The sequence below is a fragment of the Sapajus apella genome, unplaced genomic scaffold (genome assembly GCF_009761245.1).
Source record: "Sapajus apella isolate SASKATOON/1434 unplaced genomic scaffold, GSC_monkey_1.0 scaffold45, whole genome shotgun sequence".
Taxonomy (NCBI): domain Eukaryota; kingdom Metazoa; phylum Chordata; class Mammalia; order Primates; family Cebidae; genus Sapajus; species Sapajus apella.
The window spans coordinates 16,180,436-16,205,334 of NW_022436985.1; the positions used below are offsets into that span (position 1 = coordinate 16,180,436).

Sequence of the window (24,899 nt, forward strand, 5' to 3'; positions counted from 1 at the left end):
AGTAAACAGAAGAGGCAAATCTCTGACCTCATGGAGTCTACAGATCAGCAGGAGGGCGGCACATCAAATATTTACCCTGGCAGCTGGAACACCAGACTGTCCATGGGCCCCCACCAGCTTCAGTAAGAACTCTGGTTTCTCAACTGTCTGTCAAGAGTATGTTCAAAGTCTGGCCCACTGGCAGGCTGTATCATTATCTCCAGGGAAACTTGTTTACAATGCATGTTTCTAGGACTAATCCCAGTTTTAAAGAATAAAAATCTTGGATTTTTAGCAGGCTTCCCAAAATATTTCTGATGCCATAAATTCTATCTTTGCACATTTTAATGGTGATATAGCTTTATAATATTTCTGCAAGAGGAAACTCATGAGAAAGCAGGTTGGTTTGTGGTGAACACCAGATTTGTGTTTTTCAGACACAACTTTAAATGTTGGTTCCTCTAGTTACAACTTTGTTTTTGAGTCTTAAATTTTTTGTCTTTTAGCTTATTGGAGGATTCATGTGACAGTGCCAAGTCCAGAGCCTGTGCTCACTACGTTTCCCTTCTGTAATTAGCAACAAGTTACTCATAAATGATGTTAAAACACAAGCCATTGATGGGGAGAAGAAATGTGTGATACTTATAAATAATAGATAAAGTACTATAGTTCACAATATTTTAAAAGAATTTCTACAAATCAGTAAGCAAAGACAAATAACCACCTAGAAAAATGTGCAAAGGATGTGAACAGGCAAGTCATAAAGAAGGCAATCTGAACCAGGACAAACTCAATAATTTACAAGAAGATGAAAATTAAAACAACATAGGACGTCTTTTATTGTAATATGTCAGGTTGGCAAAAATTAAGATGTCTGACAATATTGAGAGTTTTCAGGATGGGGGTACAATGGTAGTCACCTGCATTACTCTTGGGAATGTAATTTGATAGACCCACTTTCAAGATATGCTGAACATCATCTAGTAAAATTCAAGATTTAATATTAAAGTCTCCATAATTCTACTTCTGTATACATGTCCAACAGAAACTCTGGTATATGTGCACATAGTCATATAATACAATGGGTATTGTAGCATTGTTTGTAAGAATAAAGAATTGGAAACAATCTAAGTGTCCATTTTTAGAGGAATGGTTAAATAAAATGAGCAGTTGAAAGTAAAGACCTACATCAACTGATTACACTTTAAGAATATTATATTGAGTGAAAATAAGGTGAAAAAACACTCAGAATGAATCACTTATGTAAACAAAAAAGAATAAAAATAACATATTGTTTTCTGATGTATGTTATATATGCATCATTTTTAAAACATAGAATTATACAAAATTTATGATATTGGTTGTCAGAGAAAGATAATGGAAAGGGATGGGCTAAAAAAGTTGTTGGACTATATCTGTCATTTATTCCATTAAAAAAATACCAAAACCTGGAATAAATGCAATCAAATGTTAACAGTTGTTATATACGGACCACAGAGCTACAACTGTTTGTTGTTATATTTTTCTTTCTAGTTTTCTGCAACATTCATGCTTTTGAAAATTTTAAAAGGAAATCAATGACCCTTCATTGTTGCGTAGCTGAAAAAACCCTATTTGGGTGGATGAGGTGGTGGTTGCTAACAGGAGTGCAATGAGTGGTACTGGTATATCTACTGGCTGGGGGTTCTGGGGTTGGCTGGGGAGTATAGGAGGTCCTCAAAAGACTTTCAGGACTCACCCATGGAGAGGAGACCCCAAGGATATGAACCATGTTGGTAGTATAATTGTATTTGTTTTTAATGCTCTCAGCTACTGTTTATGTAGACAGTGAAATTACCAGTCAGAGACCCAGAGAATAAATAGCTCTTTTTCTTCTCTTCCACATCCCCCTTCTCACCCTACGCCTGCCTGTGGTTTGGCAGCAACACTTGACTGCTTTACAGTTGGCTGCTCCTCTCGGTTTCTATTTTATCTTCCTGTCTGGTAGGTGGTTGCCGTGGGAATATGAAGGAGGCAAGCAAAGAAGAAAAGAAAGAGAATGTAATTGACTCTAGATAAAGAAGAGTATTTCTTGGCTTTTTGTTCAAAAGATCAAGTTTTATGATCTGAAGGAAACGTGATTTTAGAGATGAAGGTACTGGGCATTCTAACTTCCAGGTGCCTGAGCAGCTTTGTAGAGATCCTTAAGTTCTTTGCAGCCCGTCCTCCAGAAATGCTGTGCATTAACATATACACACATGCATGCACAAAATTCCACTTCTGCCTCCTACACTTTGGTAAAGCCCCTAGCTAGTTTGAACAGCATCTCTATCTGTGAATAGAAACCAATGTGTTTAAGAGAGTGAAGCAGAGGCACCACATTCATTTCAAAGTGCTTCCTCATGTGTGCATTTAACTTCCAAACTCCAAATAATACCACTCAAAGAAAAAAGAGGGTTTAGCTATTTGTCTTGACAATTAATGTGTTGTCAAAAGACCTTTGGCATTGATATACTACATAGGTTTTTCTCTTCTTCCAAAGACGGTAGGTGTTTCTAGAGTCTGTCCTGCTAGGAAATAGATGCCTTGTATAGTATAAAGCAGTGGTTTCCAAAAAGTGTGGTTCTAGGACCAGCAGCATCAGTATCACCTGCGAACTTGTAAGAAATGCATATATTGGGCCCTGTCTCATACTGTCTCATACTTACTCCTGGTTGAAGGTACAATGATCTGTATTTTTAACAAGTCCTGTGGGTGATTCTGATGCATATTAAAGTTTAAGAAACTCTGCTATTAAGAACCAGCACTAAGCCAGAAACCAGAAGAGAAAAATTCAGGTCCCCACTCCTATACTTAGTGGAGTAAGTGCCACCTTGAACAAATAGCTTGTTAGGATTAAGTGTCTTTTATTCAGCATAAACCCAGCAACTGTTTAGTAAATAAGTAATGAAAAGTTCTCTGAAAATTGGCTGGGAGTGCTGTAATCCCAGCACTTTGGGAGGCCGAGAGGGGGCAGATCACGAGGTCAGGAGATCGAGACCATCCTGGCCAACATGGTGAAACCCTGTCTCTACTAAAACTACAAAACATTAGCTGGTGTAGTCCCAGCTACTCAGGAGGTTGAGGCAGGAGAGTTGCTTGAAATCGGGAAATGGAAGTTGAAGTGAGCCAGGATTGCTCCACTGCACTCCAGCCTGGTGATACCTTTGTCTCAAAAAAAAATTTTTTTTCTGGAAATCATTGAGTCCAGTACAATCTAAGTTATTATTGTTGTTATCTCATCTGGAAAGCAGTTTTGTTTGCTAAATCATATGTTCCAATTGAAGCCTCTTTTCTGCTTCTCTTAGAAGGTGTCTTTTTTACCATCCAGAAAGAGTTGCCAGCTTTGGTAAATACAAATAAAGGATATACAATTAAATTTATATTTTAGATATAACGTAAGTATTGGTTTAAACATACATGTCCCAAATATTGAATGGACATTGTTGTCCTAAAAAAAACAATGACTTGTTGTTCTGACAAATCCTATATTTAATCTGGAAACTGTATCTCTGAGGTCTTTTGTTAGGTTAGGGACCAGGTGTTATTGATTTCAAAATACTCAGGTATAAGAGGGAAAGTCTTAAACAGCCAGCAACAGGAAATCTCACAGCGGTTTTAACAAACATAATTTCTTTGTCTTACACAGCAGGTAGTCTTGCAGGGAGGTGATTCTAGAAAGGACTCAGTGGCTCAAAGACTTGTCCTGGGATCTTGTCCTGGGTTCCTGTGATTCGCTCGGCCTTTCTTTCATTGTTACAAAATGACTGCAGTGGCTGTAAGCATCAAATTCTAACAGAACTTTCTTGTCAAACAACTTTATAATTTAGTCAGAAAGAATAATTTATTTCCAAGAGTCTTTCCAGCAAACTGGAAAAATATCCAGTTTTCCCAGACTCTAGATTGGAGTTAACCAAGGCGGAAAGGCTTGGAAAGCATCTGGAGTAGCTAATTGAAAGTGTCTTCCAGTGTTGAGCAAGCATCTATTAAGTGCCTACTATATGCCAACCCCTGTGCTTAGTGTTAGAGAGATAGAGATGTGTAAGACAAAGTTCTTATCCTCTAGGAGCTTATATTCTATTCAGGGAGGCAGATATGAGTCAAATGAATTGATATTACTAGGCACATGCTTTGTTAGAAATAAGCTCCCTGTTTAATGGAAACTCTCAGGAGACCACTTTTCTCAAGCCAGGAGTTTAGGAAAGATCCCTTGAAGAAATGCTACCTAGCATGCAGTATATGCTTGGGATTCTGTGATAATTAAATCAGCTTATATGCAGTTTCTGGCACATAGTAAAGAGCAATGGATGTTAGCTCTTGTAATGATTAGTATCCTTATGGGAGCCAGTGGTTGATGTGTCACATGGGTGTTCGTCTTTTATTGGCTGATCTAAATTAGGGAGTATAACCAGTGTTACCTGTCACAGGATTAGGAAGTTGGAAAAGGAGTAGTGAAAATGGGTAGAAAATAATCAGATGGCAGAACCAGGGAAACTAAAATCCATAGATCTAAAGAGCCACGGAATCGGTGCTTCTCAACATTTGTATAGCCTATTTTCCTTTACATATATGTATGTGATCCTCATATGATTGTTAATGCATTAATGCCAGTTGAAATCTAAAATAAAATCAAGAGTGTAACTAAAACAAATTAAAACAATGGGAAAATATGCTGCTTTGTTTTCAACCTGTAACACATTTTTCTTCTCTCCGTTCACAAAACCCATTCAGATACCTCCCTTCTGCCTAATCTATAAATAAATTATTGCTTTGGTGATCAGATGAATTAGTAGTTTTTTATTCTGTGATTTTCCAGGTCCCTGGAGGGTGCCATAAAGTCCACTGAAGGGAAGGCCCAATTTTCTGCAATGTGATGTCTAAACAACCTCACACGCCTCCTCCCCAAGCACACACACACACACACACACACACACACACATAATCACACACACACACACCCTGAAACAGGACTTTTATTTAGCCAAGGCAAGGGAGTCAGATTATCTGTCATCTTCTATCTGTGTGGCCTTGGCTAAGATTCTTAACTTCTTTGTGCCTCAGTATATTTATTTGTAAAGTGGGAATGACAATAAATGTCCTACTTTATAATATTATTAAGAATGACAATTAAATGAGGTAATTCACCAGAGCACTTAGCACAAAGCCTGGCAGATTCTATTTATATAACAGCTTTGAATTATTAGTAGTACCATTTTTATTATTAGATATTAGAGGTTTGAATATGATTTATCTCAACAATGAAGAGTTCCACTGTGGGGGGGAAGTAAAAGGCTCCGGTTGTAGTCAAATTTCCTTCAATTGCCGAAGCCATTGAGGTTAGAGACGTGAAATGACTTGTCTAAGGTCTTTGGTTAGTGGTAGATTTAGGCCCAGACATCAGATCCCAGACTATCACTGCAAAGCTTGTATAAACTCATAGTTCCCAAGGCTTTACTGCTCAAAACAATTTTTACTTGAATTATTAAAAACTAGCACCAGATAGCAACAGCTCATAAAAATTATATTTCAAACACTCATCTCTATGCTTTGGAGTCTGATGTAAACAATAGATATACCTACTTTAACAGCATATATTAATATCTACCTAACAGGCCCACTGATAGGATACCCATCCAAAGCTCTTTTCAATTGCTACCCCATTCTCAGTTTCACTGTCATCATCTTAGAGAACAATCTCTCCTCCCAATAGACCAAACTCTTACTAATCCACTAAACACATTTTGAGAAGTGGGTAATATGGCTTGGCTATGTCCTCACCCAAATCTCATCTTGAATTGTGGCTCCCATAATTCCCACGTATTGTGGCAGGTAATTCAATTACCTCCGGTGGGAGGTAATTCAATCATGGGGGCAGTTTCTTCTCATGCTGTTCTAGTGATAGTGCATAAGCCTCATGAGATCTGATGGTTTTATAAATGGGAGTTCCCCTGCACAAGCTCTCTTGCCTGCCACCATGTAAGATGTGACTTTGCTCCTCAGTTGCCTTCCCGCATAATTATGAGGCCTCCCTAACCACTTGTAACTGTGAGTCAATTAAACCTCTTTCCTTATAAATTACCCAGTCTTTATTGGCAGTGTGAGAACAGACAAGTACAATGGGCTTATAAAACTAATAAATTCTTTCCAAAGGAGAAAGTCACCATACTCCTCATAGGTCTTTCCATTCTCATGGGCTCCCAGTTTAGGAACCCAGAATTTATCTTTAACTCTTCTTTCTCTTGCCCACATTCCTGCATTACTTTCTACAGAATGTTCAAAGATTGTTTTCCAGACTTGAGTCTACTTGGTTTCACTAACTTAATCTCTTCCATTAGTCAGGTCATTGTCCTTGCTGGACCTAGCATGTAATACATCCCTCCAAACTGGGCTTTGACAATAGGCACTATTGTATCACATGACAGGAATCCCAAGGAAGGCAGTTATAGAGTTGATTCAATGGTTCAATATCATTAATGGTGCTGGGGCAGCTTCTCTATAATTTGTGTGTGTCTCCTTCATGGTACAAAGTGGCTACCATAACTCCAAGGATTATGTCCTTTCAGAATAGGGACCTAGTCCTAGGGAGGACAGACCCGTGTATGTCGTTTCTTATTCATGATGGAGGAAAACCTTTCCCAGAATCCATCAGTAGCCTTACCCTTTTGTGTCAGGATGGGTGCAGTTGTTTATGCCCTGGCTTCAAAGGCAATTGGGAGACTTTGTGGTAGGGGAGGGGCTTTGCCGGGTGGGATAAAGGAAGGGAGGAATGGTTGTTTGGTAGATATATTAGTTTACTAGGGCTACCCCAGCAAAATGGCTTAAACAACAGAAATGTATTTTCTCACAGTTCTGGAGGCTGAAAGTCCAAGATCAAGATGCCAGCAGAGACTTGTCTCCTTGGCTTGTGGGTGTTCCTCATTTCATGTGGTCTTTTCTTTTTACACAGACACTAGTCAGATTGAATTAGGCTCATGGCCTCATTTTAACTTAACCACCCATTTAAAGACAATATCTTCATGCAAAGTCACATTCTGAGGTACCAAGCATTAGAACTTCAATGTATAAATTTTGAGAGGAGACGTATCAGCCCATAACAATAGTCAAACAGCTTTGCTTGTCATACAGAGACAGCTTTCCTTCTACCCACCCTTAAACTCTTGTGTATGCTTTCCTTCCTATAGGGAATCATCATCTCCTCTCTAGGCATTTAAAATACACTCACTGTCCAAAACGGATCCAAATGGGACTCGGAGAGTCTTCATCTTTACCTTTCCTGATCTTCCCCACCCACTCCAATTGAACTCCGCCTCCATTCATATGTGTGCATCTTTATCATTGAAGATTTGTCAGCCTAGGAAAACTTGATTAGATCTGGACAAATATTATAGACAAATCATGACAAATCACACAGCATGAATGCTTGTTTAGACAAAACTGGGGTTTTAATTTTAATGAACTTTGGCTGAAGTGGGGGAAAGCTGCATCATGCTGAGATGGGAATGTGATCTGAAGTCTACTAAAACCTGCATGTCAATTCGTCCATGTTACATGTCAAAGGGGGAACTTGAGGAGAACTTGGAGTTCAGCCTGGAATCTCCTAAGGGGACTTTAGAATATGAAGCTGGAAAATGAGTCTTTAGTTCAAAGGAAGAATTGATTGGACAGTTTTTTGTGTAATGTTGGATTCCTGATCAGGTAATTCTCAACAGGCTGGGTGTGGTGGCTCACACCTGTAATACCAGCATTTTCAGAGGCTAAGGAGCAGGGATCACTTGAGCTCAGGAATTTGACACCAGCCTGGGCAACATGATGAAACCTCATCTCTACAAAAAATAAAAAATAAACTGGGCTTGGTGGCACCCACCTGTAGTCCCAGCTACTTGGGAGGCTAAAGCAGGAGGATCACCTGAACCCAGGAGGTTGAGGGTACAGTGAGCCATGTTTGCACCACTGCACTCTAGCCTGGGTAACAGAGCAAGACCTTATCTAAACAAAAAATAGAAAAACATTCTCAACAGAATTATGGTCACATGCTACGTGCTTTCTCCTCTCTACCTGTCATCCTTATATTGTGCTAGTATGGAGATGGAAGAGCGGCAAATTCAAGATTAAAAAAAGCTCTTCTACTTCTATAGTGGCAACCGTGCCTCAATTTGATTTTGAACTTATTTAACTTCTTAGTCTTCTATAAAAAAGTATATTTCTCAGAGGCAAGATCTAGAGTCCCTTATTGATACAATCCTCTTGAGTATGGAATTCTTATTTTTCACAGCTTCTCTTGTTGACTTTTAAAAATTGACTATTGCAAGGTTATTTTGAATCTGGAATTTAAAAAAAAAATAAGAGACTGTGACTATGTGAACCTGCTTATTAAGGCATCATGCTTTCAGGTCTCCTCTGCCGTACAAAGGGTTTTTTAATCTCTGATCAGTGGTGAACTTCAAAGAGAGGGACACATTTTGCACATCTTCCCTTTCTGCCAGTTCCTTTGTATGTATCTTTTAGTGAAAGGAAGCCAGCACACACCTACACACACAACATGAACACAAAATAACAGGTTTCCTGGGCCAGGGCCTTCCAAAGGCTAGCCCCAACCCAGTGATGTTCTGATTTGTGAAAATGGTCCACATCAACAGCACTTTGTTGTCAGGCTGATAAGGAAAACAAAATGTCAGAAGTTGTTTTTTTATGTTTGAATGATCCACTATTTTATAACATGCACATTTACGCTTTTTAAATTTAAAATCAGCACAGAGGCCTATCAGCTCTAATACATTGTGATAAGCTCTAAATGACTGGTATAAATAATGGGCAATAGGAACATGAAGTGAGACACCATCAGTTCTGCCTGATAAGGGAAGAATCATAGAGGAGGTGAGAAAGAAGGAAGCTTTGAAAGATGTAGAGCAGAATCTTGCCAGATTGAAGGGTAGGGAAATCTGGGCAAAGGCAACAACACAGAGGAGTGAAAATGAAAGTCTGTTGAAGGAATGACCTGTCTAGTGGCAACAGGTTAGAGGCACCAGGACAAAGGTGAGTAGACAAGATTTCAGAGAAAGGAAACACACCCACAAGCTAGGTCTTAAAAGTTGCAAGGTACTGAGAAGTCATAAATGGGAACACGCGTGGGATAACAAAATACAGGAAAAGATCTTGGCACTAATATTTTGTACAACTGGAGGAACTGTAGACCAATATTTGTAAAGTAGTTAGAGAACAAGAAAAAGTATTGTAATATCATGTGCCCAGCTCAACTGCCTGGACTGTAAATGCATACTTAGTTGCAGAATTTGTTTTGAAGTTGGCATGTTTAAAGAAGTCTTCCTGGAGTGGGGAGAGATGGGGCAAGATCTGACAGGTTAGGAGACTTAACTAGTAGAGGAAAGGAGAAGGCATTCTCCCTGAGCAAAATCTTAACAGAAGGATTAACATTGTGGAAAGCGAGGTGGTAGATATGAAGGACAATAGAGATTAGTCCAGTAGTTATGAGAAAGGTTTAATTTGTAGTCAGCTGGTTTATTTCAGTGCTTCTCAATCTTGACTGCACATTGGAATCATTTAGGGAGGTTTAAAAATACTGTTGCCTGGGTCCCACCCCTAAGGATTCTAACTTAACGTATTTGGAGTGTGGCTTGGCAATGGGATTTTTACAGCTAGATTTAGAGGGTATATTGGGGAGACCCACATATTCAAAGCTGAGGGATTTAGATTTGGTTCCATAGGCTTTGCATATTCTTAAGTGATGGAGACATAGAATGGAAGTAATCTGTAAGAGAGAGCAAGCTGGTAATAGAAAGTGGATTGGAGAAAGGGTGGAGCTCCTGGAAATGAGTGGGAATAGAAATCCATAGAGAAATCCTGGCATGAGTTTTCAGAGCAACAGGATAGCATTGTGCCCATGATAAAGGAAAAAGGAGGGCAGGTCCCAGAGATGCATTAAAGAATCATCCCAAGAACCTGATAAAACAGACAGCAAGATCTAGCAGGAAGAATGGGGATTCTGGAGGTGAATGGAATTGGGTTTGAATTTCAGCTCTGCCCAGCTTCCAGCATTATAACCTGGGCAAGCACTCTAACTCCTCCTTTAAATGGGATCTCCATGCTGGAAATAGAGATAAAAATCCTGACCTTGCAGAGGTATGGTGAAGAATAAATGAGATCATGTGTAAAAGTACTGGATGGCACGGAGCAAGTATTCAGTAAAAGCAATCTATGTTTTCATTCCTATAGAGAATTTTTTAAAAGCTGACTGAATAACATCCTCTTTGCAGACAGACTAGTGATCTAAGCCTAGCTCAGCCCCTTGATAATTATATACTTTGGATAAGGGGCACAATTTCTCTAAACATAAATTTTCCCATGTATAAAGTGGGAGTAATATTCTCTACCTCATAGGGCTCCCAGGATTGTGCTTGGTACATAATACAGGCTCCTTAAATGTTTGTCAAATAAAATAATGAATCAAGAGTTTTGAGAATAATAGAAAACACGCAATGCTTATTATGTGCCAGCCAATGTTCTTAGTGGTCTCCATATATTAGCTCCTTTAATCATCACATTAATATGGTTCTCATTAATATGGTTCTCCAACCATCCCCATTTTATAGATACAGAAACTGGTTCAGTAACTTGCGCAAGGTCACACAACCGGTTTATAGCAGGCCAAGACTGTTTGGCTTCAGTTCCTCCTGTTAACCACTGCTTCACACATAGTGTCTAGCTTATAGTAAGCACTAAATTTGTTATTAACACATTTCACATACAGAATTACTATTATTGCTGCTATTTAGGGAACAAAGGAGAAACAGAAGCCTGGTGGTGCCATCTATAGAAATAGGAGAAAGAGATGACAGGACAGAAAATCATAATTCTTCAGGAAATTCTCCCATATTAGGCCTTGCTCAAGAGCATTCTTATTTCCCTTAAGCCCATTCTAGAACTAGACTTCAAAGTCAAAGAACTCCTCAGACTCCTGATTTTCTAAGCTAGAGTTCCCCTTGAGAATCTGTGCTAACCTAACCTCAGTAGGAGGTAGAGTCACTGAGATAGGGCTGTCATGTGTGGCTGTTCATATTGTTCACTATACAACTCTACGCACCATCCACACCATGATCTATGGCAAACCCTGGAGTTTTGCTGTGCGCAATTTGCAAGATCATACTCTCCCTGGTCAGGGACAACTACATAATTTGGACCCTCACAGGTGTCCAGGGATCCCACCCCGCAACTCAGCTCACCAGCTTCCAGGTTTCCTCTCTTTCTAGATGCCAGGCCTGCCAACAGCTGTGTCCTGGCAGGAGGCTGGGGGTTGAGGGGTGGGAGGAGTCAATCTTCCCTTCCCATGGGCCTGCTATCTCAAGGTACAGTGACTGGTGACCCAAGGGGATTGCATCCTCCAAACCAGGAACGTGGATCCAGGTGGGTGAGAGACTTACCTACCCTCCCCTCTCCTCACTTCCTGGCCCATCCCCACCACACCCCTTGCAGCCACCCACTAAGCATGCATGGTCCTGCCAGTCTGGAGAGAAGACGGCAATAGCCATGCCCTGTCCTGAGATGCCAGGGCCCGCATGCTCGATCTGGATCCTCCCTATACCCATGCCTAGTCCCTGCAGGAACAAATGGTGGCAGCAGTCACTGGGCAGGGTGGGGAGAGGCAGCCAGCAGGGTTTGTGCAGAGATTGACATTGGCAGTTAGTTTGGAGTCCCTTTAAAATAACATGTATATATACAGCCAGCCTGTATGCTCTCCCAATATAAGCCTACAATTGATATATTCAAGTTTGCATATATTTGCAAACTAAGACCCTGGACCATTAGCAATCCCTTCGTATTTTCCCAGCAGTCTCCCCCAACCCCAGCCCTAGGAAACCATGAAGCTACTTTCCATTTCTATGAATTTTTCTATTCTGGACATTTCATATCAATGGAGTCATACAGCATGTTTACAAGGTTCGTCCATGTTATCGCATGTGTCAGTGCTGCCTTCATTTTTATAGTGGAGTATTCCATTGAATATACTACATTTCATTATCCATTCCTCAGCTGATGGATATTTGGGTTGTTTACACTTTCTGGCTCCTAAAATTGTACTGCCATCAACAGTTGCGTACAAGCTTTTGTGTGCTATTTGTCAATTAAAAATTAACTGGTAAATTTTTTAAAGGGTTATCTCCTTAATCGTGGAGGCTATGGTGTTTCATCCTTTCCTTGCAGGAAGGAGCAGGGTGGACGTGGGAAATGGACCCAGGAGGGGCACTGAATAGACAAACAAAATCTGATCAGCCTTGAATCATTTTTGTGAGATGATGTAAGAAATTAGGTGTTGTTTTCTCTGACACTAGGTCTGAAAAACTTTAAACTGTCAGACAAATTTATTTATAGACATTTCTGAAAGACACCTATAATTATTCCATCTACATAATCTGTGTCAACTTCTGCTTCATTCTGGGTATGTGCCAGAGACGTAGAACGGGCTTATCCCTACTTCGAATATTAGAACTTCCTATCCTTACAGAGGTTACTTCTTTACAATTGAATATAGGATAGAAAGGCACCAGTAACATGAGTATTGTCTATTTAGGATTTTCCTTTGAAGAACTGTGTATTTATCAATTTGAACTTGTAATGTGGATGTATTCTAGAGCACTTACCATCACTGGAGCCTAGTACTTTGAGGTTCTAGATCCCTTTCCACCTGCTAGGCTGAGAGTTTGCAATCTTCCTAGGAGACGCTTTCAAATTCAAAATATATGTGAATAAAAATCTGTTGTAGTGGTTCCTAATGATGAGCAGAATTACACCTGGAGGATGTTTACAATGGTGTTGCTGTCACAAAGACTGAGGGGACTACTGGTATCTGATGGATGGGCAAGTGATGCTAAATGGCTTTCAGTGTGAGACACTGCACAACAAAGAACTTTCCCACCCAGAATGTGAAGAGAGCCCCCTGCACTGAGAAGGTGATAATTTGCCTGAGCCTGAGTCTCATCTCTGTGCTTTTGAGAGGGTCTGGTAACCAATAATGAGGAATCACAGGATGGTCTAACGCAATCATAGCATCACCTGGGTCTTTGGTGCTCATTTCTCTTCCTGCTTCCCTGAGGATCTACATTCAGCTGAGCTCTGTCTCTTGGTGTCATCTTCCTCCCATAGCCTCATTCCTGCCAGCTGAACCTAATGTCCGTCTGGTTGTTCCTGTGAATAATTCCTATTAATAATAATAACTGATCCCTCATCCCAGACTCCTTTGCCTGGCTAACTCCTACTACGCCTTTCACCTCACTTCCTTGGGAAACCCATTCGGGGTTAGGAGACTCATCACGGTGCACCCTCTCTTTCCTCAATCACTAGGAATAATGACAATGTTATAAGTACTGTTCATGTGTCTATGCCTCTTATAAGGTGCTAAGGGACTGTGACTTATTGGGCACTGTGTCCTTGATGCCTAGCTGTGGCCTGGCACTATTCAGTTGTTACACAGATGGTTCTGGGTGTGGAGAAGGCACCTGGTCTCACCCCTCTGGCTCTCCCCATTCCAAGAGTGGCTCCTGTGCATACCTTCCTCTAGCCCCAGCCCTCTGGTTACAACCTGCCTTCTTGATTGAGACCCTCTACCAGGCCAGCTCTCAGTGGGGAACTTGAGCAGAGCCTGAAAGGGGGAACAGCAGTAGTGGAGAAGGGAGGCAGGAGTTTCCATGAGAAAGCAGGCAGGAAATTTGTGGTCCCACAGCAGGATCTATAGGACAAGATGAGCTGTGGTGGTGTGGACTCCCTGGGGCCACATATGGAATTAGAAATAGCTTCCTAAATCATTTATTCTTTTCTAGGCTTAATGCAATTAAATTAGAACAAAACCTGGATCCAGTGGGGTTCACAACTTTGAAAACCCTCCAGCCAACTTGATAGGAAATAATGTTGTGGGTTTTACGAGAAAAAAAAAAAAACAACAAGAAAGACTATGTCTTGAGTAATGCTTTTGGCATTTAACATTAAAGAAAACTAGTTTATTACTTCGAAGTCAACAACTCAGGCAAATTTTTATAAGATTTTATGGATTCTCCACATAGTCATTACATTGTAATGGTGCCTACAATATGCCAGGGACACTAAACATGTGCACGCCTGGATCCATGTATTTACTTATTAATTTTCCCCTCCAATCCTTAACACAATTCTAAGAAGTGAATATTGTTTTTCATATCTTTATACATAAGGAAACAAATGTTATGTAACTTGCCCACGGTCATGCACCTTGTAAATAGCTGAGATGGATTTGAACTCAGATCTGTCCGAATTTCAATTTTAATGCATTGCGATTTGCCGCCTGCCGACCTAGCACCAGCCTTTTTACGTACCAGCTTTTCTTTTGCACAGTCCTTTTACTTCCTCATTCTTACAGAGGCTGTGTTCTCTGTCATGTGGGGTGAGCTAATGAGCGAAAGAAGCATGAGGAAAAGGAGACTCAGGTATAGTGGGTCGCTATGTGGACACTTGGTAAGGCCTCTGCCAAGTTGCAGGTGTAAATGATCTGTGAGATAAATGAGGAGCCTTTCCCTGTATGACTGCTTTTCATCAAGCAGAAATGACTGAAAAGATTCTGGGTCAAATAATTTACCTAAGTTTATTGTTATAGAAATTTTGTGTTTTAGATCCTGAAAAATATTTAATCTGACTCAACTAGGAAACCTGTACTCATAAATAGATTCTCCTGAACATAATCAAAATGATAATTTCCTCCTCTGGGCTCGACCAGCCCTGGTTGCCCCACTGCAATTATCGTCTCTCTGCCAGTCTGCTATGCTATTTCATTTTGTCAATCCATACTAATTTTCAGGCAGTGCAAGGAGTTGGGTGTTTTTTTTTCCCCCGGCAGCTCAAATCCTCTCAGTCTCCAGAGGCAAGCATGACTGCTGTAAGTCAAATCGAATTTGCAATTCCCATGGTAGCCTTTATCACTGTTGTGCAAACACTGTCCTCTTTGAAACCTGTCTGAGGAATAGCACTTGATACCTGTGCATCACCTGACTCCCTGAGGCCAGTGTTGAAAAGCTTGCTGTCCTTCTCATCAGGCCAGTGCAGATATGGCCTAGTCATAGGGTAAAATGGCTGTTCTTTTCCTCTGGAGCGTTTCCTACATATGCTGCTTATCATTAGGAGTGGGCCATCATTAAGCAAAAGAAATGAGCAGGCAGAGGGAGGGGATTGTCAATGTTCCCTGGAGGTTAAACATTTTAAGTGTGCATGTAAGTTATGACAGAGTCACTTCCTGTCCTGAATTCCCTCCGCAAACAGGACAATGTCACGGGGTATACAAGGTAGATAATCACATGGTGTGTTGCAGCAACATATTTAGATCTTGTCATCAAGAGGACTTTTGAAATAGGCAGGTGAAGTCTCCATTTCCATTGTCCAGAGAGAGCTAAGAGTGAAATTTCAGCATTATAGCCTATGTGCTGTCAACATGGATGCAATCAGCTTTTGATAATTTACAGGCTGTTTTTCTGCTCAGTGAATGATTTAGGGCCTTTTATTCTGTGACTGCCAGCGCTTCTTTCAAAGGGCGGGCATGGGGAGGGGAAATGAGATAAAACTCAAACATGACCATTTCCCAACTCATTTCCAATGTTGCTGAATAACTTCCTGTGGGGTGTGGCATCTAATCCCTAATAGCTGGGATGCCCTAGGATGATTTTGGATGAAATTGTATTGAACATGTCCTTATTTCCCTATTCCTTACAGCTGGCACAGATTAATTTTTTTAAAAAAAATATGAGATAGGAATTTCCATTTCTGAGCTGTAAATATGAGATATAGTAGCCACATCCAGGTCAGTGTGATTTAAGATCTCACCCCACGTTTGATGCTATAGTCCATGCTCTGCTTTTTGAGACTGGCTCTTCCTCTGTTTCCCTTAGTTTGCACCCTTTCTGCTTCCTCCTACCTCTCAGACACACCCACAGCCTCCTTTGCTAATTCTGAATTTTTCCACTCAGCTTCATGATGGAGGAGTTACCTTAAGATCTGTAGTCACCCTGCTTCTCTGCTCTATTCTCTTCCTTAGAGCTATTCCATCCACTCCTTTGCCCTCAGGTATATGTAAATCCATTAGTGCCAGAGCTGAATAGCTCACTGCCTACTGGGTATGAACCTATAAACACCCAGCAGACATCTTAGACTTAACTAGTTGAAAATAAAACTAAATACTGTTCCCTTCTTTTTTCTGCTGTACCCAGGACTCCAGTTCTCACAGTTGCTCATCATTTATTTCCATTTATCACATAAATTGCTTCACCTTCTTTGAAAAGAAATCTGAAAGACTTAATTATAATTAAAAGTACATATACTGGCTGGGCACAGTGACTCACACCTGTAATTCCAGCACTTTGGGAAGCCGAAGTAGGTTGATCATTTGCAGTCAGGAGTTTGAGACCAGCCTGGACAACATGGTGAACCCTGTCTCTACTAAAAATACAAAAATTAGCTGGGCATGGTGGTGGGCACCTGTAATCACAGTTACTCCAGAGGCTAAGGCAGGAGAATCATTTGAACCCAGGAGGCAGGGGTTGCAGTGAGCTGAGATCACACCACTGCACTCCAGCCTGGGCAACGGAGTGAGACTCTGTCTCAAAAAAAAAAAAAAAAAAGTAGATAGATATACCTTTTAACCCAGCAATCTCACTTTTAGACACTATCTTATAAAATTCAAAGCACCTCTCTATATAAGGATATATTTGTAGGGATGTTCATTGTTAGTAGTAATGGAAAACTGGGAACAAGCTGAATTCCCATCAGAGCAGAATAGATGACAATGAATTATGGCCATTTTTTAGCTCTTCAGTATGAAAACACATCTATGATATGTTCTGAAGTGAAAAAGCAGCTTGCAAATTAATATGTACATCATCTCATTATCATAAAAACAAAAATAACAAAAAACTATACCTGCATATATGTGTTTGTGTGTCTGAATGGACATGGGATATGGAAGGATAGTCATCTGACTTAATGTTGTTTCCTGGAGTGGGGTGTGGTGGGGATGAATGAGCATGTGTTGTCTTTGTAATATTTGAAAAAAATGTTTCATTGCTCATCCTTCCATATTTCTTGCTAGTCACTCAAGTAGGAACCTTAGCATAATGTTAGACTCTTCCTTCCCCCTTCCTTTTGACAATGATTCATTGTTTCTGTGTCTCAATCCTCCACTGGACTGTAAAGGCATTGAGGGCAAGGCCTGTGTATGGTAATGTTGTCTCCTGCATAGTACCTTGCACATTTCTTTCAACATATGGTTATTGACTTGAAATAAAGATTTTAGTGTGTGATTTATCCAGTTTTCCATATGGATATCTCTTAGTTTTTATTTATAATACAGACGGATGCCTATGCTTTTGCCAAATCCTTAAATCATATACCACCCTCCCCCACCTGCCATACATCATGTACTCTTCCATCCCAGGTTTAGTTGCTTAGTTTTCTTCTACAGATATTTTTACCCACCTCTGCATCCTGCTTTCAGTATCACTTAGAATCCTTTGGATAAGAGGCAGGCAAATGGGGTAAATGGGGTAACCGGTCTCTGAAGGACCGTGTGCTTATATGCTCTGAAGTAAACATAGAATAGTACCTATGTCAAATACGGGATGAAGGTTGGTCAAACATCCAGGTATTTCCTGATGTCAAATATTTGGCAATGGGAAACATTTAGACATTTTAAAACCAATTTCTAAATTTTATTTCCTCTATATTAGATATTAAATAGAGAACCCATTCTAGGGAAACTTTCCACACCTGTGGCCTTCTTCAAACATGTATACCCACACACGTGCACAAACACGCTGCTTCACTGCACTTCAACCTCAATTTGCTGAATCATGATTTAACTGGCTTTGCTCCCATGGCTATTCAGGACTGATGGTTAATGTCTGAGTTGCCTAAAAGGGGAGTGGCAGCTGTTTGGTCAGAATTGAAGGATGAATTGCTCCACCGATCTTTCTACCAGTTCTGCATGCACTGTTTCATCCTGCATTCCAGACCTTTGACCAAATTCTGATGCAAAGATCTGTGATTGGCCATCCTCAGTTTGTTGGATTGCATAGCACATTGAATAACCAGGCATGATGTCATTGTTGCAAAGTAACAGCAACACATGATCTCTTAAACCAGATTGAGTTAAATCATCAAGGTGCTATTTATATCCCTAACACTTCTCAGGCTGAGAGTACAATAGCCTAACAGCAGGTATCAATCACAATCCTCATTTGTTCTTGGAAGTTGCTAATAGGGAAAGTAAGACACTGTTCCTTATCCACAAGATCCCTGCTTATAAGGGAGAGAATTTGGCATCCCATTAGGGAATGTAAACTTCACAAACAGTGAGAAATGAAAAATTAAAAATAATTGACTGGAAACATATGGTGGTTCCTAAAAAATGCGACCCTTCGGGATGATCCCTAAACACAGTTATGAGGTTCTAGGCTGAAATAGTCAACAGATAGAATTTTATGCAGGAGTTATGCTTCTTGCTTGAAACTGCTCTCTGTATTTTGCATTTTTAAGAGTTGATGTCAAGATAGTAACTCTTAAGCGGCTTCCTTTTCCCATATTGGAAGTGAGTTCTGAATATGGGCTTCTCACTTCAATCAGTTGGCTATTCTGATTTAAGTCAAACCATTGGAAAGATATTCATATTACATCTTCCCTCTTACTGAGCCCTTCTCTCCTACCACCCTTCTCTCCAAATAAACAGGAAATGCAACCCCAAACAACAAAATCTCTTTTGAATGAGCATCAGAAGTTACTGGTAGCTTTGCCCAGGGAGAGGAATTAGAAATCAGCCCATAAAAATAAATGAATCTGTTTCCATAGCGACAGGCATCTTTCTCTCCATAGTTTTTATCCTGTGTTCCCCCACAGATCCCTTAGGCAGCATAACAATAAAGTCGAAGACAACATTTTATTATCTTAATGGATTCTTAATTTAAAGCCAAAAGTCTTTAAATTATCTTCCCAAAGATACCATTGGCCATAACTTTTGGAATTGAATACCTGAAAGTAGTTGCAGGAGGAATATCATCTCCTAGAACCCTAGCCTAGCAGGAGGGATGAAATGGGGAAGACCTCGTGGGTTACACATGCATTTTGTATGCAGCCTTTCCTGATGAGTAACACACCTGTCATGTTTAATATTTCATTGGTGAAGAAAATGTGCATCTGTCTGTGTTCATCTGCTGAGTGAAATTTCGCACTGATGAAGCTTGTGTATGGTGAACACAACAGGGTTCCCTCATTACTTCCCTAAATTGTATTCCACAGTAAACAGGAGAAATCTATACCAGCAACAAAGCCTAAGCCACTGCTCTTTACCCAGCATCCAGCTTCAGGGGGTCTTTTACCTTTGTTTCTGCAGCTGCGACTAGGTCTGCCTCTGCCATCACATGAAGCAGTCTCAGAGAGGCCCAGCAGCTGTAGTTTCAGAAGCATGGATGTAGAGACAAAGGACCCGGAATAATAAACTCCTGGGCAGAATTGTCCTAGATGCAGGTGAGGAACTGGGAGCCCCATTAGGAAGACTGAGCTGGTAGAAATGTCCTGTAAATACATGGCAAGCTCTTTTTTCTTTTTAATTAATTAATTTTTTTATTGTACTTTAGGTTCTGGGGTACATGTACAGACCATGCAGAATTGTTGCATAGGTACACACATGGCAATATGGTTTGTTGCCTCCATCCCCCGTCACCCACATCTGGCATTTGTCCCCATGTTATCGCTACCCAACTTCTCTATACCCCCACTGCTGTCCCTCCCTTGGCCCCTGCCAACAGACTCCAGTGCGTGATGCTCCCCTCCCTGTGTCCATGTGTTCTCATTGTTCATCACCTGCCTATGAGTGAGAACATGTGGTGTTTCATTTTCTGTTCTTGTGTCAGTTTGTTGAGAATTATGGTTTCCAGATTTATCCATGTCCCTACAAAGGACACAAACTCATCATTTTTTATGGCTACATAGTATTCCATGGTATATATTTGCCACATTTTCCTTGTCCAGTCTATCATCAATGGGCATTTGGGTTGGTTCCAGGTCTTTGCTATTGTAAACAGTGCTGTCATGAACATACACGTGCACGTATCTTTATAATAGGATGATTTATAATCCTTTGGGTATATACCTAGTAATGAGATTGCTGGGTCAAAATGGAATTTCTATTTCTAGGTCCTTGAGGAAGTGCCACACTGTTTTCCACAATGGTTGAACTAGTTTACACTCCCACCAACAGTGTAAAAGTGTTCCTATTTCTCCGCATCCTCTCCAGCATCTGTTGTCTTCAGATTTTTTAATGATCACCATTCTAACTGGTGTGAGGTGGTATCTCAATGTGGCTTTGATTTGCATTTCTCTAATAATCAGTGATGATGAGCATTTTTTCCATATGTTTGTTGGCCTCATATGTGTCTTCTTTTGAAAAGTGTCTGTTCATATCCTTTGCCCACTTTTGGATGGGTTTGTTTGTTTTTTTCTTGTAAATCTGTTTAAGTTCTTTGTAGATTCTGGATATTAGTCCTTTGTCAGATGGGTAGATTGCAAACATTTTGTCCCATTCTCTTGGTTGTCAGTTCACTCTAATGATTGTTTATTTTGCTGTGCAGAAGCTCTGGAGTTTAATTATACCCCATTTGTCGATTTTGGCTTTTGCTGCCAATGTTTTTGGTGTTTTAGTCATGAAGTCCTTGCCTATGCCTGTGTCCTGAATGGTTTTGCCTAGGTTTTCTTCTACGGTTTTTATGGTGTTAGGTTTTATGTTTAAGTCTTTAATCCATCTGGAGTTAATTTTAGTGTAAGGTATGATAGGAAGAGGTCCAGTTTCTGCTTTCTGCACACTGCTAGCCAGTTTTCACAACACAATTTATGAAACAGGGAATCCTTTCCCCATTGCTTGTTTTTGTGAAGTTTGTCAAAGATCAGATGGTTGTAGATGTGTAGTGTTGCCTCCAGGGCCTCTGTTCTGTTCCATTGGTCTATATTTCTGTTTTGGTACCAGTACCATACTGTTTTGATTACTGTAGCCTTGTAGTATAGTTTCAAGTCAGGCAGCGTGATGCCTCTAGCTTTGTTCTTTTTGCTTAGGATTATCTTGGCTATATGGGCGCTCTTTTGGTTCCATATGAAGTTTAAGGTGGCTTTTTCCAGGTCTATGAAGTGGGTCATTGGTAGCTTGATGGGGATAACACTGAATCTATAAATTACTTTGGGCAGTATGGCCATTTTCACGATGTTGATTCTTCCTAACCATGAGCATGGAATGTTTTTCCATCTATTTGTGTACTCTCTTATTTCCTTGAGCAGTGGTTTGTAGTTCTCCTTCAAGAGGTCCTTTATACTCTTTATTAGTTGTATTCCTAGGTATTTTATTCTCTTTGTAGCAATTGTGAATGGAAGTTTGCTCATGATTTGGCTCTCTGTTAGTCTATTATTGGTATATAGTAATGCTTGTGATTTCTGCACATTGATTTTGTATCCCGAGACTTTGCTGAAGTTGCTTATCAGTTTAAGGAGATTTTGGGCTGAGATGATAGGGTCTTCTAAATATACCTCTATGTCATCTGCACATAGAGACAATTTGACTTCCTCTTTTCTTAATTGAATACCTTTTATTTATTTATTTTTTCTTGCCTAATTGCTCTGGCTAGAGCTTCCAATACTACATTGAATAGGAGTGGTGAAAGAGGGCATCCTTTTCTAGTGCCAGATTTCAAAGGGAATCCTTCCCGTTTTTGCCCATTCAGTATGATATTGGCTATAGGTTTGTCATAAATAGCTTTTATTGTTTTGAGATATGTTCCTTTGATACCTAGTTTATTGAGAGTTTTTTAGCATAGTGGGCTGATGAATTTTGTTGAAGGCCTTCTCTGCATCTATTGAGATAATCATGTGGTTTTTGTCTTTGGTTCTGTTTATGTGGTGGATTACATTTATACACTTGCATATGTTGAACCAGCCTTGCATTCCTGGAATAAAGCCTACTTGATTGTGATGGATAAGCTTTTTGATGTGTTGTTGCAATCAGTTTGCCAATATTTTATTGAAGATTTTTGCATCTATGTTCATTATGGATATTGGCCTGAAGTTTTCTTTTTTTGTTGAGTCTCTACTGGGTTTTGGTATCAGGATGATGTTGTTCTCATAAAATGATTTGGGAAGGATTCCCTTTTTTTTGTATTGTTTGGAATAGTTTCAGAAGGAATGGTACCAGTTCCTCTTTGTACTTCTGGTAGAATTCAGCTGTGAACCCATCTGGACCTGGACTTTTTTTTTGGTTGGTAGACTATTAATTCCTGCCTCAACTTCAGCCCAAACTCTTAAAGCAGGTGGTCCAAGTGTGGAATGAGGCAAATTATATGAATGAGAATTATCTCAGGATTGCTGCAAAACTGAATGTGAAAGGGCTTAGTAAATATCCTTGACTTTCCAGAAGAAGTCATCTCAATGGAGGGGGAAAAAAAGGCTTGACTCTCTTAATCCCTTATAAGCATGAATTTATGCCCCACTTTTCTTGGAAAAATTGAGAGTTTGATGCCTGTTGCTCAGGATAACTTTGTTTTTTGAGATGGAGTCATGCTCTTTCACCCAGACTGGAGAGCAATGGCACAATCTCGGCTTACTGAAACCTCCACCTCCCAGGTTCATATGATTCTCCTGCCTCAGCCTTCTTAGTAGCTGGCATTACAGGCATGTACCACAATGCCTGGCTTTTTTTTGTTTGTTTGAAACAGGGTCTCTCTCTGTTGCCCAGGCTAGAGTGCAGTGGCATGATTTGGCTCACTGCAACCCCTGTCTTCCGGATTCATGCAATTTTCCTGCCACAGCCTCCTGAGTAGCTGGGATTACATGTGCGCACCACCACACCCAGCTAATTTTTGTATTTTTAATAGAGATAGGATTTCACCATGTTGGCCAGGCTAGTCTTGAACTCCCGACTTCAGATGATCCACTCGCTGTGGCCTCCCAAAGTGCTGAGATTACAGGCATGATCCACCACACCCAGCCTATGTTTTGTATTTTTTAGTAGAGGTGAAGTTTTACCGTGTTGGCCAAACTTGTCTGGAGCTCCTTACCTCAAATGATCTGCCCACCTTGGCCTCCGAAAGTGCTGAGATTACAGGTGTGAGCCACCATGTCTGGCCCCCAGGATAACTCTTAATGCCACCCTTTTCCATTCTCACAAGCATCTCAAAGGTTTGAATGATAAATGCTAAGGTTACCCTACTTAGAGTCCCGTATTGTAGGTCTAGTCTTCCATCACTGATATTTTCTCTTTCTATGTCTTTCTGTAAATACACATGCTGTTTCTAGGCTGATTTGTGTGACTTTCCGATAATGGAGCAGCTGCCAGGTATAGACCCTTTCAAACTAAAGATAAGTGGAACCATGAAGACATTTTTCTCAAGATGAAAAGTAGAGAATGAAGGAGTTCCTTCTTTCTTATAGTGTAGTACTGAAGTTATGTAATAGTAACCCATCAATTAGTTGGCCACCCTAGATGTGAGGTTCCTGTGGACAAAGGAAGAATATATTATTTATCTTTCTAGTGCCATTTGTCAGTGTATAAGTACTCAGCAGTAATGTGTAGCTGCAATTGTAAGTGAATGAATATAGCAATATATAAGGAGAGAGTTAATTGAGCCGAATACCAAATAAACTTTGGAGGAAGGGGGTTAGGTACTAATACATAGCAATGGGATGGATGAGGCAGGAAAAAGGAATTTTGGAGACTCATTTTTTCTCTTCTTATCATTTAACTCTTTCCTAATTACAAAATATTACATTTTTATTGTGAAAACTTTAGAAAGAGAAATGGAAGAAAAAGAAGAAGAGGAGGAGGAGGGAGAGGGAGAAAAAAGAGAAAGTGAAGGAAAGCAAGAAGGAAAAATGTTGCTCACTTCCTAGAATAATCATGATTCACTTTCTGTGGCATAGATGTCTTGTGTTTCTCACTCATATTCACATATGTGTAAATGTGTGCCTGTATAGTCGCATGATTTTTTAGAAAATAATTAGTGTCTTATTAGGATCACTGTAGTCATCAACAAGCTTTTTCATGAAGTGCAGTCCTAGAATCAAGTGGAGATTTATGTGAGTACCCCAAGTGGTGGGGGAGAAACGTAAAGAAATAGTAGGGATTATTTTCATTTTATTTGGGCTGAAGAATGTTCTTTCCAAGGATATTTTGCCTTCGCCAGAGTCATTCATCTCTAGGATCAAGTGAGTACAGTAGGAACACTGAACTTGGAATCAGAAGGTTAGTACATATATTCTGAATTAATCATTTCCTTGTTGTCTGACCCTGAGTTAGTTCTTTAACCACTTCACATTTCAGTTTTATCACCATGGAAGTATTTATTCTCACCACATAACATCAATGTGAGAATCAAATGAAATCTAAAACATACTTGACAGTATCTAGAACATGTTCAATAGATGGTGGCTGATATAAGAGAGAGAGAGAGATATTCTTTACAGTTCTTTATGGAATGGTGTTGGTGGAGGAAACATAGGGTTTGGGACATGAAGATGGTTTGAGATTGGGCTTAGCCCACAAATGATGTGATTATGAGGCAATTCATTTAACTTTTTTTTTACCGTTAGTTTCCTCATCAACTACTTGAAATCATTTCTATAATAAAATGTTAATTTAACAAATTTTACATAATAATGATGATGATAGTTTCCTTACTGGGAAAGTTGGAAGCAGAAGGAAGAAGAGAAGAGGGAGGAGAAAAGAGAATATCTATTCTATAATGCTATTCTGAAGATAGATGAGAAAATGTCATTTTATTATTAAATATTTCCCAAATCTTGTACCTTCAAATTGAGGCTATATTTCAGTTGTTTCCAACCAGGACTAT

The 24,899-nt window shown here is 40.0% G+C and overlaps 1 protein-coding gene across 3 annotated transcripts in view; it reads left to right on the forward strand.

The window, feature by feature from the left end:
• Positions 1–24,899, forward strand: part of RASGEF1B (RasGEF domain family member 1B) — a 630,294-nt gene that overhangs the window by 408,334 nt on the left and 197,061 nt on the right. The gene's annotated exons all lie outside the window — the stretch shown is intronic.